Source organism: Macaca mulatta, chromosome 3 (genome assembly GCF_049350105.2).
Source record: "Macaca mulatta isolate MMU2019108-1 chromosome 3, T2T-MMU8v2.0, whole genome shotgun sequence".
In the NCBI taxonomy this organism is placed as follows: Eukaryota; Metazoa; Chordata; class Mammalia; order Primates; family Cercopithecidae; genus Macaca; species Macaca mulatta.
The window spans coordinates 95,735,762-95,748,727 of NC_133408.1; the positions used below are offsets into that span (position 1 = coordinate 95,735,762).

The following is a 12,966-nucleotide window of genomic DNA, read 5'->3' on the forward strand; positions in this document are numbered from 1 at the left end:
CCAGATTTTGTGATTTTTATCTTTGTGTACACAGATCTTTTTGGGGTTTTTTGATGAAGTTCTTAATTTTCATGAAGTTCCATTTATCAATCTCTTATGTTCAGTCCTTTTTGTGTCTGATTAAAAACTCTTTGCCTACTGTAGGTCATAAAGATTTTCTTGTATTTTCTTTTAGAAGCTTAAAGAAAATATAAGGGAAAAGCTTGGTGTAGCTTTCACATTTTGGTTTATAATCTGTCTAGAATCTTGTATAGAGTATGAAATAGGTTCGAGATTCCTTCCTCCCCTACACCACCCCAAATAGGATGTCCAATTAACCTAGTACCATTTGTTAAAAAGAAAATTCTTTCCCTGCTGAATTGTAGTGGGCCTTGTGTCATAAATAAAGTGACTATATATTTTTGGATTTATTTCAACACTCTCCATTATGTTCTATTTGTCCATTTATCTTCAAGCCAGTATCACATTGCCTTAAATATTGTAGTTTATAAGTTCAATATCTGATGATAAAGATCTCTAACCTTGTTTTTCATCAATATTGCCATAGCTGTTCCAGGTCCTTTGTGTTTCTATACAAATTTTAGAATCAGCTTGTCACTACTCCCCTCTCTTTCAACACATACACAACCTGTTGGTTGTGTATTGGATCTCTAGATTAATTTCGAATGGACATTGCTGAATATACTAAATCTTCCAATCCATAAACATAGATTTATATTCATCTCCTTTAATTTCTCTCAGCAATGTTTTATGTTTTGCACATATTTTATTAATCTCTAGATATTTTATGATTTTGGCACTATTTTCTGCCCTTTTGATATATCTCATTGGTGTCTGAACACTTCCTTTCAAACACAAAAAGGTTCCAGAAACAAACACAAAATGGTTTCAGAGTTACTACACTAATGTCATTACCAATAACAAACCTACCAAGTATGGTTCAGTATTTCTCTACTTATTTTTCTCCTAAGAGTATATGCTACTAAGGAGGTCTAGTCAGAGTATAAAAGTTAAACAATTCAGAAGCAACCTGAATTGTTTTTATTTCTCCATGTTGTATTATCATTTTGATAGTGCAGTTTGAATCATTTGTTTCTGTTTCTATTTATATTGCCTTTATGCCTTGGCTAATGCTTTCATTTTGTAGTCAGAATTTTGGTTATGTTGATAACCTTGAGCAGTGTAGTTTATAACCACATGATAAAGGTGGTAGAGTTGATACTGATAACATCTTGCCAGATATATTTTCTATTTTAGATGAATAAGTAGTGGTCAAGTTCGAGTCATTGCAACAATGGGTGGAAACGTGGAGGTGTACTCACTGCTTTTTCAACAAAGTTGACTGCTTTCACAGAGGTTTTTTGTAAATTTAGGATAGGATATACTGATATCTTAGATTTTCAGAGACAAAAAGATTCATGTTTTTTGTTATACAACCAACTGAAATTCTTTATAAAGATAGTAAAGTTTAAAATAGCATTTACATATCACTGACACATTAAACCCTCTATGAGCCAAAATTGTATTATAAGTTCAGATTGAAATATATAACTGGTTAATTGAGCAGCTTATCAGTACAGGCTGTGCATCTGTAATCTGAAAATCTGAAGTCTGAAATACTCCAAAAGTCCAAAACTTTTTGAATGCCAACATGACTCTCAAAGGAAATTCTCATTGGAGCATTTCAGATTTTGTTTTTTTGGATTAGAGATGCTCAGTCAGTAGGAAAAATGCAAATATTGCAAAATTTGAAAAACTCTGAAATCCGAAACACTTCTGGTCCCAGCATTTTGGATAAGAAATACTCAACCCGTGGATGGTACAAAAATAGACCAAAACTCCAAGAAAGCAACCAGGCTTACTTATCAAGATACAGTGCCCTGAGACGCACAAAGCCTACTCCAAACTAAGGGTCTTCCTAAATAATGGGACTGCCCTAAGAGCATCAAACAAGAGATAATCAAGCCATGTCTCTTAAACCTAGCATTTTTATGTTTACTATGTGGATAGCAGGATTCTTAACACCTATAACATTCTCTGAAGAGAGGTAGCATAACCTTCATGGTGCCAGCAGTCTTTTAAGGAAGCACTGATAAACATAATGTTTAAAGCATTATTATAGTTAATATTAAGCAATATGAAGAAATAGTATAATCAATATAGAAAAGCAGCAGTCAGAGGTGGGTGATTTGTTTTAAACCTAAACTTTATAGTAACAAGTTGGGATTGATACAGCAAATAGCAACTCTAGTAAAAACTCTTGGAATAAATCTTAAACATGATCTGTTTGATACTAATACTGACCACAATTTATTTATTTATTTATTATTAATTTTAATTTTTTATTATTATTATACTTTAAGTTCTAGGGTACATGTACATAACGTGCAGGTTTGTTACATATGTATACTTGTGCCATGTTGCTGTGCTGCACCCATCAACTCGTCAGCACCCATCAACTCGTCATTTACATCAGGTATAACTCCCAATGCGATCCCTCCCCCCTCCCCTTTCCCCCCTCCCCATGATAGGGCCCGGTGTGTGATGTTCCCCTTCCCGAGTCCAAGTGATCTCATTGTTCAGTTCCCACCTATGAGTGAGAACATGCGGTGTTTGGTTTTCTGTTCTTGCGATAGTTTGCTAAGAATGATGGTTTCCAGCTGCATCCATGTCCCTACAAAGGACACAAACTCATCCTTTTTTATGGCTGCATAGTATTCCATGGTGTATATGTGCCACATTTTCTTAATCCAGTCTGTCACTGATGGACATTTGGGTTGATTCCAAGTCTTTGCTATTGTGAATAGTGCCGCAATAAACATACGTGTGCATGTGTCTTTATAGCAGCATGATTTATAATCCTTTGGGTATATACCCAGTAATGGGATGGCTGGGTCATATGGTACATCTAGTTCTAGATCCTTGAGGAATCGCCATACTGTTTTCCATAATGGTTGAACTAGTTTACAGTCCCACTAACAGTGTAAAAGTGTTCCTGTTTCTCCACATCCTCTCCAGCACCTGTTGTTTCCTGACTTTTTAATGATTGCCATTCTAACTGGTGTGAGATGGTATCTCATTGTGGTTTTGATTTGCATTTCTCTGATGGCCAGTGATGGTGAGCATTTTTTCGTGTGTCTGTTGGCTGTATGAATGGCTTCTTTTGAGAAATGTCTGTTCATATCCTTTGCCCACTTTTTGATGGGGTTGTTTGTTTTTTTCTTGTAAATTTGTTTGAGTTCTTTGTAGGTTCTGGAATTAGCCCTTTGTCAGATGAGTAGATTGCAAAAATTTTCTCCCATTCTGTAGGTTGCCTGTTCACTCTGATGGTAGTTTCTTTTGCTGTGCAGAAGCTCTTTAGTTTAATGAGATCCCATTTGTCAATTTTGGCTTTTGCTGCCGTTGCTTTTGGTGTTTTAGACATGAAGTCTTTGCCCATGCCTATGTCCTGAATGGTGCTACCTAGGTTTTCCTCTAGGGTTTTTATGGTATTAGGTCTAACATTTAAGTCTCTAAGCCATCTTGAATTAATTTTCGTATAAGGAGTAAGGAAAGGATCCAGTTTCAGCTTTCTACTTATGGCTAGCCAATTTTCCCAGCACCATTTATTAAATAGGGAATCCTTTCCCCATTTCTTGTTTCTCTCAGGTCTGTCAAAGATCAGATGGCTGTAGATGTGTGGTATTATTTCTGAGGACTCTGTTCTGTTCCATTGCTGACCACAATTTATAACTCACTAGTCAGTTGTTCTTCTATTATTTTGAAGTTATGAAGATAAATCAATTAGATCATGCTGTATTTCCAATATTATAAGTTAATAGTTTGAAAATAGAGATTGGAAAATTAAGCTATTTTTGAGATTCCTTAGTTATTGATTCTTGAGTGAATGATTAAAAATTACATGGTGAAACCCTGTCTCTACTAAAAATACAAAAAAAATTAGCCGGGCATGGTGGCGGGCGCCTGTGGTCCCAGCTACTTGGGAGGCTGAGGCAGGAGAATGGCGTGAAGCTGGGAGGTGGAGTTTGCAGTGAACCGACGGCGATTGCGCCACTGCACTCCAGCCTGGGTGACAGAGCGAGACTCCATCTCAAAAAAAAATTATTAAGCGGAAAATAAAAGCCTGTTGTTAATATCTACACAGTATTATGTTGCAATATAATCAGTGTTATGAAATGTGTGCTAAAACTTATATACTAGATGATAGCAGTTTGTGCAACGTAAGATTTTTATTGAATTTATTTTCACAATAAATGGATTTCTTGTACTTAGAGACAGCATACATTTGTATAACCCTTTTTTGAAGCAGTTTACATTTATATTTCCTTTAATTCTCAAATTTCAAAATAATGCCTTTAAAAAGCATTGGCATTTTAAACTGTCACACTATTTTTATTTTACATTTAAAATTAGCGATAAAAAATATTTATTTGTTGAAACGTAAGGCATGACTAAACCAAATCTCTTCACTATTTTCAAAGTACATGGGGTCATCTGGAATGGCAATTATATTTGTACCAGATCTAGTAAAGCACGTTGTGTTACTAGAGAAACATAGGAAGCATTTTCATGGACATTTGATTTCATGCACTCAGAATTTTGAAAGAAGACGTTGCCCTTCATTACAGTCCTATAATTGGGTTTTCTTGTCCGTACTTTCAGAGAATGTAATTCAGTTTTGGTGAACTGAGTGACTTCAGCTATTAAATGAATTTTGGAGAAATGATAACGTCATTGAATGTGGGTAACAAATGTGGGGGAACCGTCTGTATGAAGAAAATTCTCAAATTGTACATTGCATAGTTTGAATATTTGTTTGAATATTTGTTTTTGTACAGAGACTGATGACTTTACAAATTTTGATCGTACAGGCATACTTCAGAGATATGCAGGGTTAGGACAAGACCGGGGCAATAAAGTGAATATTGTAATAAATCAAGTCATACAAATTTTTTGGTTTTCCAGTGCACATAAAAGTTATATTCACACTGTACTGTAGTCTGTTAAGTGTGAAATAGCATTATGTCTAAAAAACAATGTACATACCTTAGTTTAAAAATAAGTCGCTAATCCCAGCACTTTGGGAGGCTGAGGCAGGCAGATCACCGGAAGTCAGGAGTTCGAGACCAGCCTGGTCAACATGGTGAAACCCTTTCTCTATTAAAAATACAAAAAAAAAATTAGCCGGGTGTGGTGGTGGGTGCCTATAGTCCCAGCTACTTGGGAGGCTGAGGCAGGAGAATCGCTTGAACCCAGGAGGCAGAGGCTACAGTGAGCTGAAATTGTGCAGCTGCACTCCAGCCTGGGCGGCAGAATGAAATTCCATCTCTAAACAAACAAACAAACTACCAATGATCATGTGAACCTTCGGCAAGTTGTTCAGATGGAGGGTCTTACCTTGGTGTTGACAGCTGCTGACAGAGGAGTTGCTGAAGATTGGGATAGCTGTGGCAGTTTCTTAAGATAACAGTGAAATTTGCTGTGTTGATTGATTCTTCCTTTCACGAAAGATTCCTCTGTAGCATGTGATGCTGTTTGATAGCATTTTACCCACAGTAGAACTTTCAAAATTGGAGTCAGTCCTCTCAAACCCTGCCACTGCTTTAGCAACTACGTTTATGTCGTATTGTAAATCCTTTGTTGTAATTTCAACAATGTTTACAGTATCTTCACCAGTAGTAGATCCCATTTCAAGAAACCACTCTTCTTTGCTCATTTAAGAAGCAACTCCTTATCCTTTAAGTTTTATCATGATATTACAGCAGTTCAGTCACATCTTCAGGCTCCACTTCTAGTTATCTTGCCATTTCCACCACATCTGCAGTTACTTCCTCCACTGAAGTCTTGAGCCCATCTAAGTCTCCCATGAGGGTTGAAATAAACTTCTTCCAAAGTCCTATTAATGATGGTATTTTGACATCTTCCCATGAATCAGAATGATTTTAATGGTATCTGAAATAGTTAATCCATTCCAGATTTAAATTTCATTTTCCCAGATTCATCAGAGGAATCACTGTGGCAGTTAGAGCTTTATGAAACATATCTCTTAAATAATAAGACTTGAAAGTTGAAATGACTCTTTGCTTCATGGGCTGCAGAATAGATGCTGTGTTAGCAGGCATGAAACCAACATTAATCACTTCATCCGTCTCCACCCAAGCACTTGTGTAACCAAGTGCATTGTCAATGAGCAATTTGAAAAGAATTGTTTTTCCTGAGCAGTAGGTCTCAAGAATGGGTTTAAAATATCCAGTCAATCATGCTAAAACAGATGTGCTGTCATCTAGGCTTGTTGCTCCATTTGTAGATCATGTGCAGAGTAGATTAGTGTAATTCTTAAGGGTCCTAGGATATTTAGAATGGTCAGTGAATATTGGCTTCAAGTTAGTCACTGGTTGCGTTAGGTCCTAACAAGAGAGTCAACCTGACCTTTGATGTTTTGAAGCCAGCCACTGACTCCTCTCTGACTAGGAAAGTCCTAGATGACATTTTCTTCCAATAGAAGGCTTTTTCATCTGCACTGAAAATCTGTTGTTTAGTGCAGGCACCTGCCTCAGTTATGTTAGCTAGATCTTCTGGATAACTTGCAGCTTCTACATCAGCATTGCTGTTTTACCTTGTACTTTTATCTTATGGAGATGGCTTCTTTCCTGAAACCTCATGAACCAACCTTTGCTAGTTCAGACTTTTCTTCTGCAGCTTCCTCACCTCTCTCAGCCTTCATAGAATTGAAGAGAGTTAGGGTTTTGTTCTGGATTAGGCTTTGACTTAAGGAAATGTGGCTGGTTTGATCTTCCATCCAGTACATTAGAACTGTCTACATATCAGCAATAAGGTTGTTTCACTTTTAATTTCCTTCAATAATTTTTCTTTTGCATTCCAGACTGTTAGGCATAAGAGGCCTAGCTTTTGGCCTCTCTCAGATTTTGATGTGCCTTCTTCACTAAGTTCAATCATTTCTAGCCTTTGACTTAAAGTGAGAGATGAACAACTCTTTCTATTAATTGAACACTTAGAGGCCCTTGTAGGCTTATTAATTTTCCTAATTTTAATATTGTTGCGTCTCAGGGAATTTGGAGGCCTGATGGGAGGGAGAGAGATGGGAGAGTGGCTGATCGGTGGAGCAGTTAGAACACACATGTTTATCCATTAAGTTTGCCATCTTATTGGACATGGTTCAAGGCACCTAAAGCAATTACAATAGTAATATCAGAGATTACTGATCACAGATCACCATAGCAGATATAGTAATAATGAAAAAGGTTGAAATAGGCCGGGCGTGGTGGCTCATGCCTGTAATCCCAGCACTTTAGGAGGCCGAGGTGGGCGGATCACGAGGTCAGGAGATCAAGACCATTCTGGCTAACACGGAGAAACCTGTCTCTACTAAAAAAAATATACCAAAAAAAAAAAAAAAATTAGCCGGGTGAGGTGGCAGGCACCTGTAGTCCCAGCTACTCAGGAGGCCGAGGCAGGAGAATGGCTTGAGCCTGGGAGGCGGAGCTTGCAGTTAGCTGAGATTGTGCCACTGCACTCCAGCCTGGGTGACAGAGCGAGACTCTGTCTCAAAAAAAAAAAAAAGAAAGGAAAATGTTGAAATATTATGAAAATTACCAAAACGTGACACAGAGACTTGAAGTGACCACCTGCTATTGGAAAAATGGCACTGATAGACTTGCTTGAGGCAGGGTTGCCACAAACCTTCAATTTGTGACAGACGTTATCTGCGAAGCACAGTAAAGGGCAATGAAATGTGTTTTGCCTATGTATCTTACTGTCAGTCCTACTGAACTCTCCAGTTAATCCAATAAACTAACAACTTTTAAAAATTGCATTCTGGTTACAACAGTATACATTATCAACAGACATTCAGTAATATTCAGTAACGACGGTATACATTATCAACAGATCTTTTCAGCATTCCCTTGTGGGAGTAGTTCATTCATAAATACATACATATATCATTTTCATAGAGGATGGTGAGCTTGGTAGAAAAGAGGAGTGAATTGACTCAGTCTTTCTATAGCAGTATTAGAAATATTCAGTGGTCTGAGGTAGAGCTAAAATATAGGAAACACTTATTTCTGACATGGTCTTTGCCATTCTGTGGAGTCTTTGTCATCCCTGCTTGCACTGAAAGACATCATAATTTATTTTAGTGTGACTTAATAATATCAGATTGCTTGCATTTAATTCTATGTGGTTTTCTGTTGATGGAAGGATGAACTTACTAATATATTTAGTATATATACAGAAAAATGACATTATTACAACCGCGATAGTACATTGCTTAATTATGTCCAAAGTGAGCTTTTCAGAAAGGTTTATACTTAAAAATTTTAGGACTTTTGTTACTTAATTTGATTCTACCACCTACTTTTAAATATTTTGCAACCCAGGGTAGCTTAGGCAAAGAAGTAAAACCAAAAATGGAATATTCTTTTGTAGCAGCACTGAATGAAAATACTAAAATTGATGACTACAAAGAATTCTCAAGTACTAGTTATGGATAGTTTTGCTGAAATTCATGGGAAAGAAGACAGACAATAGATAAATAATCAACTCAAAATATTCTGAAATTTGACAGAACGTTTTCTTGCTGGTACTTTTCCTCCCTTTCCTTTTAAGATGTAGTTGCATCTTTTTTGGTATTTTCTTGTTGACAATTCATGATACTAATGCTTTACATGATCTTAAGCCATGTGTTTCTCTGTCAGTAATATTTCTCACATGCTAGTTTTGCTGTCTGTGGAATAAAGTCCAGTAGTTTGTTTTACAACACGCCATTTAAATTATTTGTTAAAAATAATTTTATTTTATTTATAAATAGCAATTTTTACTTGGAATGTCTGTCTTAGTAAATTTAGCAAGTATACTATACTATGAATTTTTTTTTCAGTGTACCTGTGTAATGTGGACACCACCTCTCCCTGAAAGCTTCTCATATGCATTTCTTGTTCTTCAGATGTTGCTTGTGACTCATATTCTCAGGTAACTTTGACTTAACCTTATTTCTTTTTGCATTAAATAATTTAAACTAGAATTTCTTAAGCTTCCATAATAAAGTCAACGTAATAAAATAATTAACCAATATGATGCTGTTATTAGTAAAAATATTTTAAGAGTATAACTTAAAAATAGTACCAAAAACATTTCTTCTGTCAGCCTTCTATTCCTCTTCCTTTTTCTTGGTGGTCCACAGTGACTGCTTGAGAAGCAGCAAATTTGCTTTCACTTCTCCTGTCATTTCCACTTTCTCAAGTCTTCTTCTGTTACCACTATAGCCTCCTGATAATGAGCAGAAAGAAGGTGAAGGCTGGTTATGCTATAGTGTATCCTGTAAGATACAATCCTTTGGGGCAAAGTGTAATTCACAGAATTCACACTTCTCACCCTTTCTGCTGACAAATATTGACCTGCCTTGCTTCAGAGGGTAAAAATGAAACCAAATGGGGGCTATGGAAAAATGGAACAAAGCATGATAAAAATCTGAAGATGACTCAGACCGATAACTCCCTTCAGTGATCCTCCAAATTCGGAAGAACTTTGTTGAAGTCTGTTATGCCAAACCCTTTGGGCAATCTATATTTCTCTCTGAATGTTACAGCAAGCATAGAACCATCACATGGCTTTTAGTCTCCTGCATAGTAGTGTCTTTAGACAGACCTTTCATAGAACATGGGATGAGTAATGTTTTTGCATTAGCTTTTTAAAGTCTGTGTAGCTCCAGCTTTATTGCTGTCCCCTAAACTCTTTTGTAGGGTTTAATTCTTTGGCACCTTCAAATAAGGTGAACCTCTATGAATTCATAACCTTTAGCTGTGCCCTGTTGGTTCTGAGGCACATTGAGCAACGGTCCCTTCACAAACATCTCTGTAAGAAGTGTTGTGCTGTAAGAGTCTTTGATTCACCACCACAGATGCTGTTTTTCCACATTCACATTCTTGACCATGGCTTTTTTCTCCAGTGTAGTGCAGACAGCAGACTATCAGTCTCTAGTTCCTTCCTGCTTTTCTACCTCTGCTCCTGTCTTAAATCCAGTGAAGGCAAACCTTTGAATCTTCTTTCACTCACTGATCCGATCTGTCCCTGAGTAGCTGTGCGGATGCTGCTCCGGGGACTGAGCGCTGCTTCCTTTAGTCCATCTGCACCATGGCAGGTAGTGTTAGTTTCCTGTTGCTGTGTAGCCAGTCACCACAAACTGGGATCTACTGTCTTGGAGTTCTCTAGCTCCGAAGTTTTACAATCAGGGTATTGGAGGTGCTACACTCTTCCGGAAGGCGCAGAGTGGGAGGGGAGAGAATCAATTTTCTTGCCTTTTCTAGCTTCTAGAGGCTGCCTGCATTTCTTGGGAGACCGCCTGCCTTTCTTGGGAGACCGCCTGCCTTTCTTAAGAGGCTGCCTGCATTTCTTGGGAGACTGCCTGCATTTCTTGGGAGACTGCCTGCATTTCTTGGCTTGTGGCTCCTTCATCTTCAAAACCAGCAATGGTGGATTGGGTCCTTCTTTGTCAGTTCACTCCAACCTTCTCTTCAGCCTGTCTTCCACTTTTGAGTACCCTGTGGTTACACTGGGCCCACCTGGATAATCCAGGATATATTCCCTACTGTCGGGCCAGGTGATTAGTCATCTTCATTCCGTCTGCAGCCCTAGTTCCCCTTTGCCATGCAACATGACATGTTCACAGGTTCCAGGGATTAGGGCACAGATATTTTTGGAGGCCATTATTCTGCCTTCCAGGATGGGGCCTCTCCAGTTGCTGTTTCCTGCCTTCAAGGGCTGCCTTCTGTTGGGTCCTTCTCTGTTTTTGGCTCCAGGTGCTTCTGTGACAAGCTTTTTATGTCTTCTTTAGCCTCTTATCATTGTCATTTTCAGCCTTACCCACCTTTTCATACCTGTCTTTACTTTTTGCTGAAAAGTTTTAGAAACTTTCCTTTCTTTAGAGCCTTCTTCATTGTCTCTGTTTATATTCTGGTTGACATTTCCCTTCTCATATTCCTGGCCATCTGAAGCTGAATCAGCTGCTGCTTTCACCACTCCTGGTTCAGATCCATCCCATCTTGGTCTTCCTCGCCATCTTCATTGGCAGCTTGTCACTTCTGATTGCGATGGCTTTCCTGGTTATGCTCCTTAGTTGGTGTGGCTCCCTGCTTGCTTGGTGTGGCTGTGACTGCTTGCTTGGAAGTGTGGGCTTTCATTTTGCTTTCCTGGACACTGCAGTCTTTCTAGGAGGGAAAACCTGCTAACCCTCCTTTCTTGAAGTTTTGGCAGACATCTTGCCTTTTTTCTGAAGGATAGCAACCTTCTTTCTATTGGCCATCTTCGTCTTCTGATATTTCATCCTTCTTACTGACATTGTCTCCTTTGGAAGAGCAGCCATTTCCTTTAGTTCTTGGTTTCTACCTGTAGTTGACATATTGTGACATGAGAGGGAGGTGGTGGGTGGTGATGGCTTGGGGGAGCCAAGAAGAAGCTGAGCAGTGTTGATGCAGGCTGCAGTGCTGAGGATACTGTTATAAAACTGGAAAGGAGACTATTCCTTAATGCTAGGAATCATGTATAAATAAGGTTAGAGGTATATTTTAACAAATTGGTTTTGTCCAGTTTTGCATTTTAAGCATTTTTAGAAATTCAGTTTATATAATCACCTAATACTAGCACAGCTGAGCTTTTTCTTGATTGTTCTTAGCTTTTTTTTATTTTTAATTATTCTTGGCAATATTTATGTTTCCATTTCTGTTGTCTTGGGTCAGAGCTATTTTGATCACCAATTGGATTTTCTTTGTTTTCTGTTCATTCCTATCTCCCCATAGTGCATTCTTTACCCAACTGCCAGATTGGTATTAAATTCTGCTCAGAAATCTTAATGTCTCTTATTACCCATAAAATGAAAATCATATTTAGTATTCAAAAGCAGTAGAGAAATGCTTTATTTTAGACAGTGGCTTTCAAACTTTCGGACTATGATCTGTAAGAAATAATAAGTTTTATACTGTGGCTTAGAATACACATACATGTATGCACACAACTGAAACAAAAGTTTCACAGAATAGAACCGCTCGTACGTAGGATATAGTCATATATATTCCGTTTCACTCTGCTGATCTCCATTTTTAAATGCTGAGTTTTATTCCATAAGTTGATTTCATAACTCATTAAAAGGTTATCTGGAGTTTAAAAGTACTTTTGTTGGATTAAAATAGCAGAGAGGGATGTCCTTTGGGGAAGGGATACTTCCAGAAGTGAAGAAAGGCGTTTCGTAATGGTGCTCTATGCTCCAGGTAGGTTTGTCTAACCAGGATGTCTTTACTGTATCCAAGCTGCCTACACTCCATCACCTCAGTGTATTAACATGCACACTGTGCTTCTGTGAAGATGGACATGTGTGGGGCTTTGCGTTGGCTTGCAGATTTAGAGGATACAATCATCTTACCCTCCTAAAAATCTCCTAAATTACAAGTCAGTGCCAAAATGAGATCTCTAAAGATTGCTTCAGAATGGCCCCCATATCTTTTCCTCCACTTTTCTGTGTTCTCCTACCTGTGCCAGACCCAACTTTTTATCTCACAAGCGTACAAAATCTCTCTCAGCCGCTTAGCTCTTATTCTACATTCTTGCACTAGTTGTCTGTGTAATACTTAGCACTTAAAATACACTGCTGTCATCTTTTCACAGGCATCTCCTGCCTTTCTAACCAATGAATCTGTTGAATCAGGTATTTTTAAAATATTCATACATGGATTCACCAAAATATAATTTGAAAAAAATGTTCATGGATATACTGACCCAGCCACCCTCCTTCTCTCTGTGTTATTGTTAGCAATAATGGGTATTTACCTTTCAAAGAAAATTGTTGTAATTGAGTATCAGGAGGTATAATTTCTAACCCATTGGTTCATTTTATGTTTAGGTTGTGTTATAACCAGATCATATATATTTAGAGATTCTAATTTGCAGCAGTTTGGA

General features: G+C 37.8%; 1 pseudogene across 1 annotated transcript in view; it reads left to right on the forward strand.

Moving 5' to 3' along the window:
• The window catches only part of LOC106997463 (protein C-mannosyl-transferase DPY19L1-like), a 104,613-nt pseudogene that overhangs the window by 43,065 nt on the left and 48,582 nt on the right, over window positions 1-12,966 (forward strand). The window contains exon 7 of the transcript XR_013415408.1: window positions 8,900-8,991. The product of XR_013415408.1 is annotated as a protein C-mannosyl-transferase DPY19L1-like (transcript). The remainder of the gene's footprint in view (window positions 1-8,899; window positions 8,992-12,966) is intronic.